This window comes from Chelonia mydas, chromosome 2 (assembly GCF_015237465.2).
Source record: "Chelonia mydas isolate rCheMyd1 chromosome 2, rCheMyd1.pri.v2, whole genome shotgun sequence".
NCBI classification, from domain to species: domain Eukaryota; kingdom Metazoa; phylum Chordata; order Testudines; family Cheloniidae; genus Chelonia; species Chelonia mydas.
In genome coordinates this window covers 197,023,517-197,047,965 of record NC_057850.1, presented here as the reverse complement: position 1 = coordinate 197,047,965, position 24,449 = coordinate 197,023,517, and the positions used below count along the sequence as shown (strand labels likewise).

The window sequence follows — 24,449 nt, the reverse complement described above, 5'->3', positions numbered from 1 at the left end:
TGGAAATTACACTCCGAACCCCTACCTTAAAAGAATGTTAAGGTTGCAAAATCAAACACTCAAAAATTAGGTTTCAGAGTAGCAGCTGTGTTAGTCTGTATCCGCAAAAAGAAAATGAGTATTTGTGGCACCTTAGAGACTAACAAATTTATTTGAGCATAAGCTTTCATGAACTACAGCTCACTTCATCGGATGCATGCAGTGGAAAATACAGTGGGGAGATTTTATATACACAGAGAACATGAAACAATGGGTGTGTGTGTGGGGGAAATAAACATGGGGAAATAGTTTTACTTTGTATAATGACACATCCACTCCCAGTCTTTATTCAAGTCTAAGTTAATTGTATCCAGTTTGCAAATTAATTCCAATTCAGCAGTCTCTCTTTGGAGTCCGTTTTTGAAGTTATTTTTGTTGAAGAATTGCCACTTTTACGTCTGTAATCGAGTGAACAAAGAGACTGAAGTGTTCTCCAACTGGTTTTTGAATGTTATAATTCTTGACGTAGAGCTCTACGAAACAACCGCATTTGCTCCAACCCCTCAGACAGAGACAAACACCTACAAGATCTCTATCAAGCGTTCTTACAACTACAATACCCACCTGCTGAAGTGAAGAAACAGATTGACAGAGCCAGAAGAATACCCAGAAGTCACCTAGTACAGGACAGGCCTAACAAAGAAAATAACAGAACACCACTAGCCATCACCTTCAGCCCCCAACTAAAACCTCTCCAACGCATCATCAAGGATCTACAGCCTATCCTGAAGGACGACCCATCAGACTCACAGATCTTGGGAGACAGGCCAGTCCTTGCTTACAGACAGTCCCCCAACCTGAAGCAAATACTCATCAGCAACCAAACACCACACAACAAAAACACTAACCCAGGAACCTATCCTTGCAACAAAGCCCGTTGCCAACTGTGTCCACATATCTATTTAGGGGACACCATCACAGGGCCTCATCACATCAGCCACACTATCAGAGGCTCGTTCACCTGCACATCTACCAATGTGATATATGCCATCATGTGCCAGCAATGCCCCTCTGCCATGTACATTGGTCAAACTGGACAGTCTCTACGTAAAAGAATAAATGGACACAAATCAGACGTCAAGAATTATAACATTCAAAAAACAGTCGGAGAACACTTCAATCTCTTTGGTCACTCGATTACAGACCTAAAAGTGGCAATTCTTCAACAAAAAAAAAAAACTTCAAAAACAGACTCCAACGAGAAACTGCTGAATTGGAATTAATTTGCAAACTGGATACAATTAACTTAGGCTTGAATAAAGACTGGGAGTGAATGGGTCATTACACAAAGTAAAACTATTTCCCAATGTTTATTCCCCCCTACCCCACTGTTCCTCACATGTTCTTGTCAACTGCTGGAAATGGCCCACCCTGATCATCACTACAAAAGGTTCTCCCCACCCCGCCGCCCTCCTGCTGGTAACAGCTCACCTTACCTGATCACTCTTGTTACAGTGTGTATGGTAACACCCATTGTTTCATGTACTCCTTTTCTTTTTTCAAAAATTAGGAAACACCAGAATTAATGTTGCAGGTGAATTGATACTGAGAAAATTATACTCAAGTGGAAAGCCCTCTCTTTGAATTCAGATCTAGTACAAACAGTGAATTACATTCAGGTTTACACCTCCAGCTAGAACAATTGAATGTGTAAACGCATGGTCAAAATAGGCTAGAATGAACAGCAGACAGCCTTTCAGGTATGATATGCTTACTTGGAAATAAGATGTGAAACAAGAGTGACTAACAACTATTGTGCATATAAAACTTCAAAAGAACTTTACGCAGTAAAGGAAAATCAAGAACTGAAACTGTTTCTGGATTTTCTGGTTCCAATCATATTTCTTTTGGGCCACGATGACTTATTCCTATAAGAACTCTTATCTAGATATATAAGGGCATGGTGTACCTTAACTTCCATAGCAAGATTATTTTCTTGTGCAGATGCTAAGATACTGTGCTAACTGCAACTGTATGCTGTGGGTCCTTGTCCAGCCTGGCTAGAAGAAAAGGGGTTGTCGCCCCTTTGAGCCCCCCCTCCACCCCCAACTAATTTCAGAGATAGAGGAAGGGGGACGTTTACTTGTATAGACTGGGAAGGAGCACAAAACATTGAAACTAGACAAACTCAGACTAGAAATAAAGTGTACAATTTTAATAATGAATTAGTAATTAACCATTGGAATAATTTACTTTGGAATGTCATGGATTCACCATCACTTGAAGTCTTTAAATCAAGAGTGGATGTTTTTCTGAAATATATGCTTATGGTTTCAACAGAAGGTATAGGTCTGAGGCAGAAATTACTTGGTAAGATTCTATAGCCTGTGTTATGCAGGAAGTCAGACCAGATGGTCCCTTCTGGCCTTAAAAATCTTAAAAATACCACTCCGATTTTGCAATCATTTCATTGGCCTTCTGTAATGTAAAACCCCAAAACATGACTGAAACAAACCTTTAACATGCATGTTACCTCTGGACTAGCTTTTCTTTCTCTAATGGATTGGCTTTCTTTATATTTCTTTTCTCTGACTTACAGATCTTTGATTTTTCTATATTTCCACATCGTGTTTAAAACGCAGGTGACTACAGTTTTTTGTTGCTTTATTCTCTAGGTTTGGCACTCATTTCCACATCAAATTAGGAACATTTCATTTTGGGAAGACTTAACTCTAAAGTTTTCCTTGGTAGTGTTACAGATTCATAGATTTAAGGCCAGAAGGGACCATCATCACCTGACCTCAAGCAGTTTTAGTTTGCTGTGTTGGAACAAGATATCTATAAGACCTCTCTGTCTCTCTTCCCCATGCCAATAATCTTCGGAGGCTATTATGTTTCTCAAAAATTATAAAATTGTCAGCCTGGAGGACAAAGCTCATGAAAGTATAAGACAAAGCTTTCTCATCAGCTGGCTCAATACAATGGAACTCAATTCTGGCAGAGGTGGGAGGGACCACAATTTCACCACTTTCAAAGAGAAGTCTAAAACTTACTTCTTCAGCTTTCAATTCCCACGTTCACGACAAAAAACAACAAAGAACATGAAGTTTAAAAGTGGGAGGGGCCACTGAAAAAAATCTCCCAGCTGCCTTAGCAGGAAGGAATGAGGAAGCTGGAGACTCATACGGACTTTTATATTGTGATAGTGATAATTCTATCTCTGGACTTCTGAGTCTAACTCAAGGCACCCATTTTTGTAAATTGCGGCCCCAGTTCCAGACATGGTACAGAGGAACAAAAAATATGGAAAAGTGGTCAAGTTTCTAGCTGACTTGGCTAGAAGTATGATTCATTGAGAAGCAGTCTGGCTTGTAATGTATTTTTTCCCAAGAGTAGAGGCTGAGAAAGGCTGCTATATTTCTGCAAAATAATTGAGATGGAGGAGCTTGGACAATAGCCAACTTTAAAAAGCAGGGACAACGGTGTCCATTTAATGATGCACAGAAGTAAACCGTGTAGCACAGAATGGCGTGGGAAACAAAATAGAAATATACAAAGTTTTGTTATATTCCTTTGGTGAAATCCTGGCCCACCAGTGTCAAAACTCCCATTGAATTCAGTGGGTTCTGGATTTCACCTCTTGTAGCTATAAAATAATGTATTTCAATGACAAAAATCCATGTTCAGAAGAGAGAAAAATGCAAGAATGTCAGGGTATGGCTATTGAATTTCAACTGTTCATTATTTACACTCATTCCAAAATTACAGTCTTAACTAGTGATGATACCCATACATTTGCTTTTTGAAAAACACTGCACAGTAATGGGAACATTTTCTGTTTTAACAAAAATAATATGACCACATGATTTTAAATACTGTATATAGTAATAAAACTACAGAAACAAAAAAGCCACTACTAAATTAGTGATATTTCTAGTGTTTTCAGCTATTAGCAATTATGAACTCCTTCCTCCCGCTTTTTATTCTCCAAAAATGAGAACGCATTGATTAAAGTTTGCTTTGGCAGTTACAGCCTACATAAATTTTAAAGTAGAAAATTATATTAGAAAAACAATTATTTGTCAGTGTTTTATAAAGGCTATTTTAAAGGCATTAGAATAGATTAGCTAATGTCTTTACACCTAATGCTTTGGTGCTTACAGTAGGGTTCAGTGATGCTGTATTCTTCTTTTGTACAATATATCTCTGAAGTAGGAATCCCACTACAGTTTTAGTCACCCTGGGCATTAAGTTCTACTAGAGTTATTACATTTCCACGTTGAATAATCAAGGCCAGTGAAGACAGTCAGCCTTATCTGAAAGGCCATTTATTATCTTTTTACCATAAAAAGGAGTAACATAATTTTATTGACAGTTTTTTAAATGTCCAAATATGTACTGAAATGTTTCATCAAGCTTTACCATTCATATTCTATGTAGGAGACTTTCCCATCATAAGCATTAAAGCAGCAGACTTTACTACTGGTGTAAATTTGTAATACATCATTTTAAAACATGTCAGCCAGAACACCACCACTTTATTCTTATACTGTCACATTACAGTGTACTACATAAACTTCTTTCATTACACTGAAGGAAGTTTTTCAGTAAAGAGCTCAGACGATTGACCTACTGAAGGCCGAAAAAAGGTGTCCATAAAGCAATGGAATAGTTATTGGAAAACTTGTCTTAATCTTAACACACTAGTGAGGCAGCATGCTCAAAGAGACAGAGTGTAAGATTGGGTGTCAGGAGGTCTATGCTAGCTCCACCATGGAGCTCCTTCGCGACTCAGGGTAAGTCAGTTAAGTCATCTTTCTGGCCAAAGATTCTCCATCTGCAAAAAATGTAGATAAAGACTCCTGGAGAGCTTTGTAAAACACTGAAATGAATGAATGAAAATGCTATACAAGTGCAAAGTATTTGTACATATTTAAGATTATACTGGAGCTCATGAGAAAAGGAGAGTTTGGCAAAAAGACAACTGAGTTACCCAAACTCTTCCAACAAGACTGCATATCCGTTAACAAACCCTCAGTGAATAAACCCTCATCTATCAAATATTTTATAGAACATTCAGTCTAAATAGATATTCTTGAAAAGAGGGCACTTTGTGAGTGAGGCTTATATAAAATATTCTGTATTTTACAAAAAAGGTAAATTTGCCACTTATTAACAGGAGAATTGAATTGGTCTAACACAGTGGTTTTCAACCTTTTTTCCATTTGCAGTCCCCTAAAAATTTCGAATGGAATTTCAAATAGAAATCTTAGACATAGTCTGTGGATCCCCAGGTCCGTGGATCACGGGTTGAAAATGACTGGTCTAACAGCTATATAGCATCTTCACATCAGAAGGGCATCCACACATTAGGACTAGCAGATAACTTTGAGTCCCTCGTGGGTTGGACACTTAATATTTCCTTTAAAATGGATTATACTTAGTCCCAGAGGACTGAATAAGAACTGTCAAAATCTGATGACATTCTGCAAGACAACCGGGCAATCATTTTATACAGCCAGTGTAAAATAAATGTGCAATATATGAACAGAATAACTGAACTAGAGGAATCAACTGTGAGCCAGGGACCCCGTGGTGCTCACTGGCAGAAGGCACAGGGGGTGCATAAGGTTTTACAGGTATCCCTGGGTTGGGCATATGCATAATAGTTCTCCAAAGAGTGGTATGAGGTCTCTATTGAGAGCCACTAGCCAGCTGGTTATGATGATCATTGCAAAATGTACATATGGATAATACTTAATGAGTTATGTATCCATACTAAAAATTATGGATCTTGGAGTTCAGGCAGGTCACCAGGAGGTAACATACCTTGGAGGTGTTCCTTTCAGGCAGGAGGTAACTGTCATCTATCTCCATGTCTGGCCGTTTGTGTATTGTATGCTTCACACTGTATGCCTATTTGCACACTGAATCAGGAGCAAAGTGAGAAATTGAAAAATTTATGAGAGGAGGAATTTACAGGATGAAAATATACACCAGTGGATTGTCCTGTTTATGAATAAAGACAAGGGATTGGTCTGGTGTATCTTGGAATGCAAAGAGACACACTGATTCCTTCACCTAGGTGGCAAACTGACAGTGTGCATGACTCGAACAAAGGCACACAGTCAGCCTGGCTGTAAAGTGCTACAAGATTTTTGGGCAAGCAATATTCTATTAGACATGAGAGTATATTGTTAATTAAGTTGAAGTTCTAGAATGTGTGTTACGATTTTATTTTGTAGGTAACCATTTGTTTCCAATATTTCTACTCGCTACTACTTGAATCTCTATGCTTTGTTAAATAAACTTATTTGATTTCACTATAAACATATCTAAGTGCTGCAAGTTAAGCAGAGCGGTGATCTGAGCTGGAACCAGTAACCTGGGATGTACTGTTACTTTGGAAGCAGCGGTTCAATGAATATTGTGAATGTCCAGGGGACCAGTGGCTGAGGCACACTCCAGGAAGATGCTCAGAGGGCTATAGTGTGCCTATAGCTAACTGGACAGCAGGACTGTGAGTCCTATAGGGGAGTGCTTGTGTTGCCGGTAGCGTTGGGGAAGTGACCCATGGCAGGTGCCGTACAAGGCTTCTTCACGCTAAAAGCAGGTGGTAGCAAGATGCCTCTCAACCCCAGAGAAGCAACTTACTTCAAACACATATAAAGTCCAGTCTTCATTTGAAACAATACACCCTGAAAATGTCATCATTCTGCCTTTACTTCTTACAGTTTATGTAATGTATTCCTTTTCTATGTTATCAAGAATCAAGTTACTAGTGGAGACAATTTTAGATTTCAGCAAAAAGGAGATTCAACAGTTTTCCACAGTAAAATTAACTATGGCAGCATGACCAGTGACATAAACTACGCGTTAACAAGAAAATGGTAAAGCTGAACGCTTAGCTACACAGAAGTGGTGAGAGTACATCTTCAATATATTTAATCGAAAAAGCTTATAGTTAGATTTAAAGCACAGAGAATGCTGAAACTTGTGAGGCTTCCCAACTGCAAAATAAAGTTAACCTATCAATACATTAAGTAATACCTCAGTAGGAATCATGTCCAGAATACAAAAATATATTACTAGCACTAGTGGGAGGGATTCAGGCCTTGTTAACCCAACAGAAATCTATCTGTATGGATGACTACCCTTTCTAGAACCACAATTATTTAATTATTTGGACAGATAAACCCTGCTAATTCAATTTAAGTAGTTATGTATGCAAAACTAACTTCAGGCATCATGCTGAAGGTACCCCATGCTTGCCAGGGAGAAGAGAGAAAGAATTAAGGGGATGGGAAGAGGCTGAATCTGATGCAAGATCTTTGGAAATAGATTAGTTTTATATTGTATTCACTGGCCCTTTTTCATCTACCCAGCAGCCAAGATTCCTAATTATTGTGAAGCACTTGGAGCACCCAGTTCTGCACCAATTCAATTCAAGGCACTTTTATGGGAGTTCTATGCTCAGAGCTGTTGTTAAATCAGGCCATTATTTTGCAGCAGAGTATCATCCTGGACAGCCCTCAGAACAGCAGAGAATCCTGATTGCAGAAATGTGTTTCCATCCTAGTGTAACAACCTTGTTACAATACAAATGTCTTCTCCTTAAGAGTCATCATTAAAAAGAGATTGGGCCCAAAGCAAACAGAATGCCTACTACCTTTGATCAAAATCAGGTTTCGATTGTTGCAGGCCTACGTGTAATTAAATATATAACATTTCAAAATCTCCTTGTGTGGTAGTTCTCAAATCAGGAAAGTATTTTTTTTAAACAGGGAGAGGGAAGATTTATATCGTATCTGAATTCAATATTATATCTATTGTAAACCATAAAACTAAATTAAGAAGCTGTTTAGAGGCCATACACACAGCAGTCCATTTCAATCCATTAGTTTGGCTAAATGCCTTCATACATCCAGTGAAGAGTCATTATCATCAATCTGCCACTTTTACTGACCAGTCAACTAAATGTTTATACGTACACCTAAGAAACACCGGTGTTTCCTCATTGATATTGCAGTTCCAGACATCAGTGTCCAGTGAATAACTATTCCAGTACGAAAGACATGATGATAATTCAGCTATTTAGTGTAAATAAAAATGCTACAAACACTGTTTTATTTATATCCTTAGTTCCAGAGGTAGAGTATAATAATTCAGATCTATTCCACTACCATACAGCATAAGGAAGAACAGGTTTTGGTAAGTTATATTTGGTAATTATTGTTTACATTGATCAGAACTGGTAGCTCACAAAATAGTTACAACTTAAAAAATTTTTTTAGTTTCTGTAACAGGAAAATATGAGCAATAGAAGTGTTCTTTTTGTACATCTAATCACATTTATTCAGATATTGTTGCTCTCTACTTTAATTTAGTCACTACACACTGGGCAGTGGGTTGCTTTTGTTAAACTTGTTATACACCAAAAGAATTATTATACATTGAGGCTCGTTTGTTTGTTCGTACATACTTAGACATATGCTATACAAATTAATGTAAAAAAGTAAGAACTTTTAAGTTTTATAATCTACAGTATCTCAGAGTCGCCAAGTTCTGTGCTGTGTGGTTCCTGCCTTATGGGAATACTGCATCTTTAAAGAGGGACACAAGAGGCTTACTGGTGTCATTTAGCTACCTAGGCGCCCCCGCAGAAGCCCTGCTAACAACAAAAGACTGGTGGCAAACAGCAAATTCATTAATTAACCACAGTATTTGCTGGAAAGAAAAGCATTTAAAAAACACAATATTGAAAGTGCAACTGCGGTTGTTCCAGGTCCCTTTCTGTAGTATATGTAGCAGAGGCAAGCAATGCTTATGCTGTTTCTAATTATTCCAATTATCATGGCACACTATGAAAACTTGATTAATAACACTGAAGATATTGTTGTGGCAATTAGCCATATGGTTGTGGGACTTTATTCTGTCACGATTTAGCCATTAGCATCTACTTATGTTTGTCAGAACAGAGCATCCGTGACAAGTTGAAGTTCCGCTCACCTTGCTGAGTCCCCTGTGAGCAACACTAGAGAACGGTTTATTCCTGGGAGCTCCTTGCTGGAGTAAATTTTTCATGTGGCATCCGGTCTGACTGGGGACAAATGTCAAATAGCTTATGCGACAACCCATCAAGGCAGGCTCTCTCTGCGAAGGGATCTAGTAAATTGCTTGTCAAGGCAGACTTTTTTCAAAGAAGGATTTGACCAGTAAAATTAGTGTCAAATGCCTTGTACAGAATGTTTTCAATGGTTAGCCATTCAGACTGTATATACCATCCCCTTACACAGCTATGATAAAATGTTCTATTATGATTTTATACACCTCTGAGGTATGCATTACAATGCACTTGTATATCTACAAGCACAGGGACCCTGGGACAGCAGCACTGTTGCTTTGGCTTTGGCTAGCAGAAATGACGGGTACCTAAACTGACCTTTTTGTGAGAGTCATCCTTTTAAACACAACACAATTTAAAAGAAAATGGACTTTTTTTCCTTTTTGGTCAAAATAAATCCATACAAAAATCATCCCAAAGATGCAATATAATTGTCATAATAAAGAACTTTTTAAACCAAGTTCCACAGTTAATCATTGGAAGTTTTTTACAACGGTTTAAAAATACAGCAAAAGCTATAAAACGTATAACCCTTTGTAACCCTTCTTGTAACTGGGTTAAGACAAAAATGTACTTACAGTTGCATGTCAATCAAAACCAAAACAGATTTTTTGCAACTAATCAAAGAGAACCCTGAACTTGACTTGCCTGGTCATCTACATTTGGGATCCAGTATGTTACTGATTTAGTTCCTTTAAAAGGAGTTGGGAACACGAACATCTTGTTATGCAGAGATTCTGCATAGCCAACTGATGAAGTGGAGTTGATGCAGTTTGGGAACACGGGATGGGGAAGGTGACCTTGGAAGAGAGTTGTAAAAAGAAGTTCTAGGTGATCACAATGAAGTGTTTTAAAGGGACAGTAGAACATTCTGGAAATGTACCTACAAAGATTACAGTAACTCACTGAGATCAAGGAAAAAATACTTCTCTATTTTCCCAGCTCATTTACACTGTGCATTTGACAGCACTTTATATATATACTGTAATCCTAATTGCACAGTTTTTTCAGTAAGAAAACTAGCACGATATGCAGTATCCAAAGAGAATGGTGCTTTGCATAACTCACTAGTAACTCAGAAATATCAGCAAAATAAAATTACTGCAGTGTTGGGGGGGGGGGGGAGATGAGGAATTTTGGCAGTCAGCTCAGAAATAGGTTCTATAACATCTGAAGTAGAGATGGGTGAAGAGTTGGAAAAATTATAGTGGATGAATAAGAAACTGAATTCTGACTCACCACATTCACACCCCTTTAGTCTTAACTTTTCAAGCATATTTGAGCAAGTAAAATTTTTTCATACAAACATTTGTGGAAAATGAATTTTGGGTCCAAATTGGCTGAAATTAGTTTAAAGCCTAAACAAGAAACACTTACCCAACAGTCACTGCGGTTCTTCAAGATTGCTGTAATCAGCGTGGATCCTAGTGTCTGTGCACATGTGCCTCGTGTGTGAAAAATTTATTTTTAATAGCACTGTCTTTCAGAGCTATGCATGTGCCCTATGCCTCCTTCTCCTCCCTTTTGAGGGCATAAAAGGTGGAGTGGCTGCAACTCTCACTCAGGTCCTTTGCAATTCAAAGCCCATGACTGCTGAGGACTCCAAAAAGTGGGAATGGAGAGTGGGTCATAGGATCCACACAGACTACAACATCTCAAAGAACCACAGTTATCTGTAGGGTAGTCATTCATTAAATTATACCCTATAGCCCCATGGTTAGAGCACTCATCTGAAAGGTGGGAGACTGCCTGATTGGTTAGGGCACTTGGTTGGGGGGTGGGGAAAGACTCAGGTTCCAGTCCCTGCTCTGATTAATATTTAATTATTTATACAAAGTGGAACAGTGCCTAAGTCTGCTTGTGAATTTCGTTCTTCTGTTTTTTGTTTTGTTTTTTGGCTGAAACTATGTTGACTTGCCAAATAGCTTTGGTTGTCCCAAAAATGCAATTTTCAGAGAATAAACTTTTTGTCCAAAAATCTCCTAGGTTTACACATAATGCTTGACAAACATGAATGGATTGCTTCATGTAGCAGCCTTGCACATTTCAGCACATTTTGGAAACAGGCCAAGGATGCTGCTTGGACTCTGGTGGAGTAAGCCTTAATAGTCAATGGGAGAGGTACATCAGTCAGTTGGCAGCACAGTGAGATGCAATGTGCTACCCATTTTGAAAGTCTCTGTCATGAAAAAGGACCTGACCTGTAGAGGCCTCAGGCAAAGCTGGCAAGTGGCACCATGTATGTACACACGGACTATGGCATAATAACGTGAGGCAAGTTTGTACTAATGTAGCCAGGTGTGATATCACCACATACAGTAATGACTGAAGTGCAAGGAATCTGTCCTGAGGTAAGTATGCCCTTGCTGTCGTGGAATATATCCTGGCCTCTAAGAACTCTACTGGCTGTGATGGGATGGGAGACGAGTTCTCATAGTTCACTAACAGGCCCAGGTGGCTAAAGAGAGAAAGCACACACAACTGAGGCTTCTCAGCGTTTCCTGATATGATCTCCCTCTGGTCAACCAGTCATCTAGATACAGGTAGACGTGGATACCCCTTTTTCCTTAGGTGTGCCATGACCACAGTGAGGCATTTCATATAGAGACTCAGTGCCATGAAGATTCTGAAAGGCAGTACTTTGTACTGACAGTGAGCGTTTGGGCCCCACTGAAAATCTCAGGTATTTTCTGTGATTGGCAATGTGGAAACATGCATCCTGTAAGCCAAAAGCCACAACCCAATCCTGAGCTAGAAGTGATGGAATGCATCAAAAGTCAAACATTACCATCCTGAATCTGAGGTGGTATATGTATTTGTTCAGTCTTCTGAGATCTTGGACAGGATGGAGACCTCCTTTCGTCTTTGGTATAGGGGAGGTACTACAAGTAGAAGCCTGTTCCCCTGTAGTCCTGCAGAACCTCTTCTGTGGCTTCTATATGAAGCACGAAGACCACTTCTTTTTGTAACAGGTGTTGTGAGAAGGGCCCCTGAAGAGGAATGGGGAAGTGGAGTGGAGAAGGGAAAGGAACTGGATGGGGTAGCTCTGGGTGACAACACCCTGCACCTATCTACCTGCCATAATGTCTGTCCGCATCTGATGAAGGAAAGTGGTGGTGGTGCGGTGCCTACTAGCTGGGGCTTTTGCTGAAGATAATCTCGTTGTCTCCTCTCCAGAGTTGGATGCAACCTTGATGGATTGTTCCACGAGGTGCAGTTTGAGCCTCGCGTCTTGAAATTTTTGGGTGCAGGACGAGAAGGAGCGGCAGATGGAACACATGTTTGGGACGTGTCCTTCCCTTAGGCATTTGCTGTGTCCAACGATTAATGGCATCAGATCACAGCAGGAAGGACAGAGTTTGAACCCAGTGGGTTTAGAGCCTGACATTACTAATTGTGGGTAAGAAGCCCATCAATCCTGATGTACAGGGAGGAGTCTCCCTCCATCTGGTCCTCTTCTTTTTTTTTTGCGCCCAACTAAAGAATAAAGAACTAATCAAAAAGATGGTGAAGAGAGGTTTCTGCTCAGGTTAAAATTCTGAATGTTCAGAAGAACAGAAACTGGTCTCAGACAGTCCAGGTTCCCTCCATCTGGTCACCACTGGTCGTCAGAGGGATCTGAGGGAGGGTTGAGGCTGCTCTGCCCTTTATGCTCTTGCATGGGAGCACAAGGCAGCACAGGGTGAAGCATGGCCCTGAGGGACACTGCTATTCAAAATACATGTGATATTGCACACGAGGCACATATGCACCCACACTGGGTTCCATATTGAACACTTGTCCCTTTCACAGCCCCTAAGGGGCAAAGGGTCTGAAAGAGAAGTTAGGAAGAAGAAGAAGACAGGAAGTTAAGCCCTTTGTGTAGCCTAAACAGTTGCTCAGTTTCAGAAACCAGAAAAGCACTCATTTTCATTTGTCTGAATTTTGCAGGTTTCTGGCCAGTAAGAAGAGTTCCTTCAGAAAGGAAATACAAATTGAAAAAATGTTCACAATTCAGAAATTTTGGCTGAGGGGCCACTTTTTGGCAAGAAAACTGTAGCATGCTCACACACTTGAAATTATGCACATTTCAAGATAACACTCATTTGAATTGTATCACTTTTTTAAAGAAACCGATCAAAATTCAAAAAGAAAAAGTATTTGAACTTAAATCTAGGGAGAAACACCAAAATGAAGCAGATATTTTTCTGAAATGACTACATTCCAAAACTATGGCAGGTGCACTAGGGGTAGGGGAATGATTTACAGTGTCCCTCCCCCCAGCTTCTCCTCGTCACTGTAGGATGCCCCTTAATCTGTATGAAGAGCATAGGTGACCTCCTATGTATCTGGCATCTTCAATGACTGGGAAAAACAACTAGTTCACAGGCAAGGAAATGGCAGTGGGATGAGATGGAGGATAGCTCCTCCTGCTGGACCCGAGTTTTTCTTTCCTGCCAACTTGTGTGAGTCTGCCCAATCCCACATGAGACTAGGATTCCAAGTCTTTAAGAGTACTATGTGCATACAGAACTGACTTTGTCTCCAGAATGTGTGTGGATAGGAACTTTCTGGGGAGACAAGGGGCTTGGTTTGAAATCACTTTCTGTGGATTCTGGGTTCCAAGCTAATTGAACCAGTGGTTACTATGACTTGGATTGGAGAATCTGGAAATCCTTTCCCATTTGCAGGTTGACTGTTATTTTTACAGGCTTTTCCCTACATACACTCAAATCTGGTGATCTGTGACCAAACCTCAGGCTCCACTGAGGTTGCACCAAGTGGAGGCATGCAATGTGTACCACAAAAATGGTTGCAATCATCAGGACCAAGATCCGTATTATGGTTCTTGCTGAAATCTGTTCTCTCTAGCAAACATTCTCCACCAAATCCACAACTTCTCAGATCCTGTCTTGGTTCAGGAAGGCTTTGAAATGAGCTGTGGTCTGGAGGAGCTTCTAAGTATTCTGTTTCTCTTAGGGAACAAACTGAGATTTTGTTTAATTCAGAATTAACCTTAGGCAACGAACCTCTTAGAGACAGCAGAACCTATTGTACTAGTGCCAGAAGAAACGAGCAGGATGGTGCCATGGAAGTTCATGTAAATCCTTTCCAAAGTGCTGTCCTTGTTAGCCAATTTTTCAGATGAGACAACATGCATTGCCAACCTGGGAAGGCAGAATAGCCCAGTGGATAGGGCAACAGATTAGGAATCAGGAAACATGTCTAAAGGCAAATTACCACTCTTTGTGCCTCAGTTTCCCTATTAATGGAGTTTAATAATTATTTCCAACCCCTGTAAAGCTCTTGGAAACCTATGTATTAAAAAGCGCTATGTAATTGCTAATTACACTGTTACTGTGATCAAGCAAACACCCTTTGCACTGACACTAGTCTAAATGAAACATGCAGAACTGCAAGTGTCATTTCTCTTATCAGACATCAAATAAATTCAGTGGCTGTGATGTATGAAGTGTGCATGCGAGAAAGCATCTGGAAGATGCAAAATAGACAACCTTTTGTCCACAAATAGACAGGCTTTTGCCCACCTCTAGAAAATACTCAATTTTCCTCCTCCTTGCTGAGATCCATGGTGTTCCTTAGCCAACCTCTCTAAGGAATTCAGGAACCAACAAAATCCATTCTCTTCTGGTGATGTCTTTTCCTGATACTGGTGAATTTCAATGTATCCTTGAGAAATGATGAGGTGGTAGATAGAACTTGTCTGAGCAAAACTCTGCTTCAGAATGTGGAGGACTCATCCGTCTGAGGTGACAAGGGACCACTGGAGATAAAAGACTCTTAGCCTTGCTCCCATAAGGAGGTTCTTAGAGGAGGATACCGGTTAATTAGATATTCACTTCAGGGACTTTAAAAAACCTGACTTTACTGATAGGAGGAAAGGGAGGAAACACTGCTGCCCTAGGCACAGAAGAAGATATCTCTAGGAAAGTCAGAATTTCAGCCCTGGATGTCTTATGAAATCTTTGTGGTGGGGGTCTGGCAAGTTTTTTCTCCTACATCCCAGTAACATTGTACCTAGCACCACGATACTCCTCCACTTACAGAATCACAATCTTGAATTAGTCCAATACCAATACCAATCACAATCTTGAATTAGTTCAATATTAAATCACATCCATCATCTGCCCCTTCTAGTTTTCCTTTGGAAATCTCTCTCCAATTACTCTCATGTGTGATATCTATTAAATCATCCTGTTCAATCACTTGCCAAAGCTGGATTTCCCTTACAGTGTACAGTTTCACATGTATGTATGTTTATTACCAATTCAGCACCATTATGAATGTAACTGTCCATAATTTCCCTTCTTTAGTCATGATTTCCCTTGCTCCAGATCTGTCCAAATCTGGCTACTACATTTACAACACTGTCTGTATTTTCTCTACAGCCACAGTCCCACCTTGGCTGAAATGCTAACCATGCCTTTAACAATTTACCCTTCACTACCGCCACTCTACTATACGGCCTCCCCAACTCACCGCTTTCCAGAATATTGCAGCCTATTTTCTCCAAAGCAAGTAGCACAACTTCACCTTCAAGCAACTGAACTGGCTTAACTACTCATTTAAATATTAATTTTAAACTGCCAAAAAAATCTGTGGACTTCTTCAGACTAATGCAGTGACCTTGCCTCTTTTTACTTCCTGCGGCAGTTTCCCTTATCATCCAGCACTATCTTCAGGTCCTTTTGTGACTGGTCTGAGACTCTTCTCTGCATTTTCTGTCATACAGAGGAGTATGTATATCTTTGCCTTAATGATTCACCTCTTTTCAAATGTAATCTGAAAATGTGCTCACCACAACTGCATGTGGGGTGGGTCCTTGTTTGGCTGGTTGGCAGAAAAGGGGTTATTGCCACATTAAGCGCTCCCTATGCAACTGGTGGCAGAAGGGGAAGGAGGACAAACCTTACCTGGATGGAATGGGTAGGAGCAGGAAGTAGCTGGACCAGATCAAGGAGAGGGGAATTGCCCTTCTAGCTGATCAGAAGAGGTTGAGGAGGTGGAATTTGTATCCTATGCAGTCCCAGAGAAGCCCTCTTTTACATGGATCGGGCTGGGACAGGGTCCCTTCATGATCTACTGTGAGCTCCATAATAGATGTCTTTTTTCCTTGGGGACTGGGAAGGAATTTTTTCCCCTCACTGCCAGATTGGCAAAGTGGAGTGGGTTTTTTTTGCCTTCTCCACAGCAAGTCTGGAAACCATTGGGGTGAAGTAGGGGTGAAGTTATAAATGTTCCAACTTAGTACGTAAAACCGTGGCAGATGTCCAGCACTCATTATGGAAGGGATATTGGTATCAGATAAAATGGATTGGAAAAGAATTTGAAGGAAAGCATCCCTTAAGAGAGCTGAGTAAGAGGGCTCTTACATGTGGTACAGTGGTGAGCCAACCCTCTTTCTTTTATAGGCCCCTTAACCCTCACATAAGGGGATGGTGGTCAGGTCCCAGCAGCGGAATGGCTGGGAGCAAGCTGGAGATTATGTGGAAATGGTTAAGAAAATAAGGATAGCTTGAACTGTACAATTTACTGCCAAGCACACCAGAAATTTTAAGTGAATAAAGTTGCAGGTTAATTAATTCACATCCATTGCCATTGCCTTAATTAAACCGCTTCCATCCTCTTTCTTCTGATGTGTCTGGACAATATATTCCCCTTCCTTTTCCTGTTCTGTACCTCTTGCTTTCTCTCAACATCTGGTTGGTTTTTTATTTAAATTATTTACCGGTAACTAAATATTTGGGGATATAGTTTGGATCCAAGACATTACACAAAATCATAGACTCGTAGAAATGTAGGTCTGGAAGGGACTTCAAGCAGCCATCAAACCCAGCCCCCTGCACTGTCGCAGGACCAAATAAACCTAGACCATCCCCGACAGGCATATGTTGAACCTGTTCTTAAAAACCTCCAGTGACGGGGATTCCACAGCCTACCTTGGAAGCCTATTTCAGACCTTAACTACCCTTGCAGTTATAAAGTTCTTCGAATACCTAACCTACACTTTCCTTGCTGCAGATTAAGCCCATTACTTCTTGTCCTACCTTCAGCGTACATGAAGGACAATAGTTCACCATCCTCTTTATAACAGCCTTAGCAGTTTGGAAGAATTATCCGCACCCTCCTTTTCTTCTCAAGACTTAACATGCCCAGTTTTTTTTTAACCTTTCCCACATAGGTCAGGTTTTCTAACCCGTTTATCATTTTTGTTGCTTTCCTCTGGGCCCTGTCCAATTTGTCCACGTCTTCTTGAAGTATGGCTCCCAGAACTGGGCACAGTACTCCAGGTGAGGCCTCACCTGTGCTGAGGAGAGCAGGACAATTACCTCCTGTGTCTTACATACAACACTCCTGTTACTACACCCCAGATTGATATTAGTCTTTTTTGCAGTGGCATCACATTGTTGACTCATATTCAATTTGTGATTCACTATAACCAGATCCTTTTCCAGTACTACTACCACCTAATCTGTTATCCCCCAGTTTATAGCTGTGCATTTGAATTTTTCCTTCCTAAATGAAGTACTTTGCACATGTCTATTGGATTTCATTGAATTTAATTCAGACCAATTCTTCAATTTGTCAAGGGCGTTTTGAATTCTAATCCTGTCCTCCAAAGGGTTTGTAACCCCTACCACGTTGGTGTCATCTGTGTTCAGCTGCAGAATGCTCATCTGTGGCATTTCGCAGTTGTATTGTGCTGTATGTAAATTTTAGCTAAAAATCACAGCACACAATACAGGAAGAACTCAATTACTTACATCTAACAATAGAGGTCAGTCAGTCTTATACAAGGGCCAGTTGGGTGAGGGAGGATAACTGCAAAGCTATGCTTCTTCACAGAAGATGATGTGTAGGCACAATGTTTTTAAAAAGACTTGTTACTTTTTCTATCACTAGTGCAGCTGCACTGCTGGTAACTACATGTGGCACCCTGATGGTTAAAGCTCTGGTGGCTGGTCACCAAACTCTGTTCAGAGCAGGTCTAGATGAGACCATGGTTAAAATGCTGGCAACTTATCTACACTTGTTCCCCTCCCACTAATAGTGGAGCTGCAATAGTGATGGCAGTGGTGGTAAATTTTAGGAAAAGAAGGCTAATATTGACAAGGCGAAAGAGGACAGAAAGAGAAGTGTTCCCAAATAAATATGATTATTTTATCCTTTCCAGCAAATCCTCAACGTCTTCAGCTGAAGAATGCGGGTCCCTAGTATTTCACAGGTTCTTTTCTGTGGTTCTTTTTGGCTTTATGAGTTAATCACATCAGGAGGAGTCATTTTAGCTCACATGCCTTTAGGAGTAATTATACATTTAAATGATTAAGCAAATCAGGGAAAAAAACATATCTACTGCATAATGAAAGCAGTTAGCATTGGAATCCTTTTTTATATTAGTATTACAAGTCGTTTGTAAATAACATGTTCATTTTAGATACGTAAAGAGTTCTGTCATGCCCTATGAAGTAAATTATATTTTATTGGTGCCCGGGTGTTTCATAACTTCTATTTATTTGCTGCAGGAGTGGAGAATTAAGATAGAGTAGTTTATTTCACCAAAAGACTGACAAATGGCTCATTAGACACTTATGGAGCTGAAGCTAATTGTACATTTTTTTGTTGTATTAATTGTCACCGCCTGCTTAACTGGCTAACATTGGTCATCAGTGCAAAGCTCCCCTCCACCCCCCCCTCCATCCCCACCTCTCCTAAGGAAATATATACCAAACTTGAAAATAAACAGAATATTTATTTTCTAATATAAACAAACAGAAAAACCTATTTGGATTGGAGGAGCATGTGGGAGGAGTAACAGAGGATTAATGTGCTGGCTGTTCCCCACTGGGGACACCAGTAACAATCAATCCCGAACAGCAGTTACCTCACATCATCTAACAGCTTGAACCACAGATATTCAAAAATTCTCCTTTTTTGTCGGTTCAGATTAAATATTATTTACATTACATTTTTTTTTATTTCGTCGGAGACATAAGGTCAGAATTGATTGAATATGTACTACCTGCATATAATGATTTCCAGTTTTTTACAATCATGTGCTAATGCTGCACAGTAATGGCCTATGGATGAAGAGACAGATGTACTACCAGTCATTCGCTACACATTTGCATTAACAAATCATCATTTAATTGAAGCCCATCCAACAAGTTTATGCTACTTAAATAAAGTTCCTTTCAATAAAAGATGCCACAATGACACATGGTTGTTAACTGAAAGGAAAATTAAAAAAATAGTATTATTTTCATGTAATGGGTTTAGGTGTGTATTAAAGCATTCATTTATTAATTGGTATTTTGCTCAGATATAAACCACCTGACTTCTAACAGCACAATCCAAGCTAGTTCTACTATAGAAAGAGATAATTCACTTTTAGAAATAATCATTTTGTAACACCACAATTTCATGCTTTACAGATTTTATTTCCCCCCAAAATATATAATAGAGCATAGCTTATATAAAGGCTCTACATGAGTTGTATGCTAATATTTTTAGGCTAGCTCTAATAATACAAACCTCAAACTCTGCTGTTATCAACATGGACTACAATTTTTTTTTTATGTCTCATTGTTGACTACAAACATTGGCACCACACTTAGAAATCTAGTTGCCTCCCTCTACAATGTCGATATTACTGCTTTCTTTTTAATACTGTCTAGGGGACAATTCAGGTAGGTTTTGATGCCCCTACATCTTTCAGATAGAGAAAAGCACTATCTGCTCATTTCTTCTTTTAGAATGTGTTGCAAAATATTAAATATGAGAAGAAAGCCTGTAATAAAATAAGGAACCTGTAAAACTAATGTTCTCATCTTCTAAAGATGGTTTACAGTACTCCCAGTGTATTCATTTTGTGATACTTTTTGCATCCTAAAAAGGGGAGAGAGATTTTTTGGCGTTGACTGTGAAGCTGACGAAGAGCACTTCAAAGCTAACATGCAGGGACAAGGAGATACATTTTTAATTGTATTTTTGGCTTAAAATCTAAATTTTCTAGAAATCAGCATTCTTCTGCATAAAAAGCACTATATAAATGAAAGATATTAGCAATAATAGTTTGACATCCTCTTACAAAGCTGATATTGGCTTGAATCTGAAGCTATCATTGCAATCTTTTATTTACCAAAGTACAAAAATGATCAACTATTTCATTTTTCATGATGCACAAAGAATAGGAAATATTTTCCAAACAAAATGTATCCTTAGAAAATTAGAATATACATTCTGACAGTGGGGTAAAGCAGTGTTTTTCTAACAAAAGAAACCAACTCAGAAAGGATGAACACATTCGTATTTCTTGCCTGAGTAATATGAAGGTTCTCTAGGTTCTTTTTTTGTTGATTGAACAGATAGGTGAAATTTAACCACTACAAGATTTAAACCAGGCTTTGGGATTCAGTATGGTGTCACAAAGCACATCATAATGTTCAACAAAAGAGCAATACGCCAAGATTTATTTTCTGACACGAGGAACAGTGTGTAAATGCAACACAATGCAAAATAAACACACACAAAAACCCTGCTGTGCTTCACTTGCATGTTCTCCAGGCTCTCTTTATATGCTAGCTCAGAATAGTAATTACAGATGTTGCAAGTTGACTTCTGTTTTCCAGAACTATGAGTTGTACGTAAAACATGCCTTTTCATCAAAACAATTACCATTAATCAAAACACTGAGTGCTAATACCACTCAAGTCCAACCTACCGCTGTGCCCAGCAATATATCAAACTGTCTGTTGTCAAACACACTAAACAAACTTAAACAACTCTTTTCACTGCAAATATGAGAAAATATGCTCAGTAATCCATTCTGTCACTGGATTTTAATTTTAAGTATTTATTCATAGTCTCAAACAGGACAGATCCCTATTTGGCTATAAAGAAGTGACTCATTGGAACTAAAAAATGAAAGTACCTGCAAATGACTGGTTTCACCAGAAATTTGGTTCATCTTTAATAAATATGTATTTGAGTTTTTCTTCTCTCCCCGTAATTCTTTTGGCTCTGAAATATTCAGCTTAGAAGGAAAATATCAGCACAAGGAAAATATGGAGTACTTCCCATTATAAGGGTCCCTGGTATTAAACTGGCACCTCTAATAAGTTTACTACTACTGTATTTCAAGATGCATAACTCAATTTAAATTATTCCATGTATCCTTCTAGGTCTTCATTATGAAGAGGACGTTATATTTAGATATTGCACACATACACATGCACAAAATAGAAACTGGAAACTATTTCCAACAAGTAAAATTCATATTAAACATTAAATTCATCATCTATACCGCATCAGACATAAATAATCAAAGAAAACCGTTCTCCTTACATTTTTTACTGTACCCCTCCTTCCCCACTTAAGAGTCATAACTGTTTTCTTAATAGAGAAATACGAAGTTCTGTATCTGGCAGAAGAAACTACTAACGAAATCAGTACTTTTAGCAAATGGTACTCAGAAGTTGAAGCTTTATATAAAAGAAGAGGAACAGGAATACTGGAGTTTAACAAACAGATCAGGCCTTTATTACCAGAAAGCTCCATTATGGATTTGTGAGCTTTGTAAGCCAAGCTCCCCCCGTGTAATTAAATTTTTATTTATAATGTGTTTGTGACTGTTAACTTCATGTTGCCTCTGCTTGTGTCCCCCCACAATCCGCCCCCAATGTGAAATGGTATTCCACATTTACTACTGCGTAGTGCGCAATGTTAAATTTATCACTACCCTTACAGAGAAGATGAGAAGTACAAATGCATAAACTATATATATTTATATACACATGCACATTTAAGTACAAATACACACACACGTACATCTGTAATATCAACTCACTAAAGCAAAACAAAAAAGATGGCATGCATCGGCTAAAACTGAACACATGGAAGCAAGCATCACTTTTTCTAGCAAGAACACTCTCTCACATTTATATTACAAAAAGACAGGAAAGCTTCAGTAAAACAGGAAGATGCAGCACTGCAGAATATATTTTATGCTGTAAGTGATGTCTGAGATTAGTGTAAATGTACCAGAAAAAGGTTCTCAACTCCAACAAAGCCAGCATGTATTTTTGCTTAGGGAGAAGACTTCATGCAAAAACCTCTCTCTGTTTCCAAGAATCTACCATTTTTATTTTTTGTATTAACCCTTCCCCCCCACTCCTGCCCCCTCTATTCAGGTATAATCCTCCAATACCCAATACTTTTTTTTTTTTTTGTTAATGGTTAATATAAGTAACCACAGGAGGATCTCTTCTCCCCTTGAAAAACTGCAAATAAAGATGTCAGCTATTGAGTATATTTGTGGCGTCTCCAGCAGCTGCTGTTAAATACCAGCTGGTCTAGCTGATTAAAATTACCTCCGAGTTGGTATTATAAAGATGCCTGGGCAGCGTTGCTGTATTAATGGATTATTGAGTGAGCGATGAAAACCTTGGCCAGCTGATGCGTTTTATTACAGATAGGCTTTATGATGTGTAATCACTATAATTTTTACAACTGGAGGAAACAGGGAAAAAAGAATAAAACCCCACAGAAACCAGTTTAACTAGATATTTTTTGCCATTCTGTTACTTAGGAGTTAGCTAGACAGTATAATATTTATTTTTAAAATAAAATCTGTGTATGTGAGAACTTATCCATAGCTACAAACACACACAGTCTATGGAAACCTATATTGTGTTTAAAATGTGCACGGTATTTATTATTCTTACACCCACACGCCCGCACCCCTCCCCCCATTCAGGTACAGGCAGTAGATATTTATTTCATCCTTGGATTGTCAGACATTCCAATTGATGTGATTGGTCGTATGACGTAAACCCTCTTGCATTATTCATTGACTGAAATATAAGGAGGAAAAAACTGGTTTTAGCCAAGCAGACTAAGCTTAGCAATCCAGAGAGGTGGGGTCTTACTGCCCTTCCTCCCCACACCTATACGGCACATTCCTATCATTCTGCTCAGTTTTTCCAGTGTGCTGCCATTTTGCAAGCCTCGCCTCATCTCACCATCGACATGTTCAGTGTGCTAACTTCTTTTCTGACAATGATTTGGTTTGTTTCTGTGAATGGTATGTACCAATGGTTTTGCAGATTGTGTGTCTGATGCTGAAGCAGTACCACAGGAACCTTACAAATGACATTTCTTGTGAAGAAAATCAGTAGCTAGGAAAGAGGATCCCAAGGGTACATTTGAGTCCTGAAGAAACCCATTACAAGTTGTTCTACAGGAAATGCCAAAATTACTTCAGAATAGGGTAGAAGGGCGTTGTGTCACAGGTAGTGAACCAAGCCAAACCCAAAATGGCAGCACATGTAACTTTAATGGGCACTGTGAGTGCTCAACATGTCTGTTAAAAGATCAAGATTTCACAATTGTCTGAATTTTGTAGACTAAAATGTGGGGTTTTAAAAAAAAAAAGTTTTAAATCATCAACTTTTTATATTTTTGGTCCACCTATGAGTTAAGTAATCTCCTAATTCCCTTCTTTCCCAATAGCTGAAGATCAACAATCTCTCTCAACACAAATGAGTGTATCTAATATTGAAAAACTACAAACAGATAATTCACCTTTGGTGGGTCATCTGACCTACTATCCTGAAACATCATTTCTGCAAGTGACACTTTTGCCAGTAGAAATGATACAGGGCTCCTAAGAAGCAGAGGGGAGAAAACCTAGATAGGACAGAAGGGAGGGGAAAGGAAAAATGTGGCTAACCTCCCACCCTAAATACCTGCATCAGCAACCTCTACAAAACATCTGCTCACAGAGGGGCCACATGGATGAAGTGGGTAAAACAAGAAAATGGGAGAAGATCCAGGGTGAAGCCACACGAAGGAGCAGAGTATTCTGTTACACCTGCACTATGGATTAAAATCATGATAAAGCCCAGTACTCATCAGGGTGTTAAGAACCTCCTGCCCAGTGCTCTGAGCTGTATGCTCAGAGTCCCCTTGGAGGAGGTACAAAACACAGCCGGCAGCCCAGTCCCTGGCAGAAGCATTGCCAGAAGTCCGCCACGCTTCCATTCTGTGTGGGGCCTGAGTGAAGCATGCAAGATGAAGCCCTTTCAGGGAAAGACCTCACATTTTTATGTTTGCTTCAAGACATTTAGTACATTTTTGGGCAATATACAATAAATAATGATGAGTGGGTGGTTTGTAAAAACCTTAGAATTTTCATATTAGTTTGTTCCCCTTTGTGAATTGTTCATGTTAGGACAATGGGCACTAGTCGACACTTTGACTGGCAAGGAAAAGTCATAAGGAGACAATATCTTCATACCAAAAGTTTATATAGAGATTCTACAGATGTAAACCTAACAGACTACTG

The 24,449-nt window shown here is 39.3% G+C and overlaps 1 protein-coding gene across 10 annotated transcripts in view; it reads right to left on the bottom strand.

Annotated features, from left to right (window-relative positions):
* The window catches only part of TBC1D5 (TBC1 domain family member 5), a 472,491-nt gene that overhangs the window by 131,693 nt on the left and 316,349 nt on the right, over positions 1 to 24,449 (bottom strand). The gene's annotated exons all lie outside the window — the stretch shown is intronic.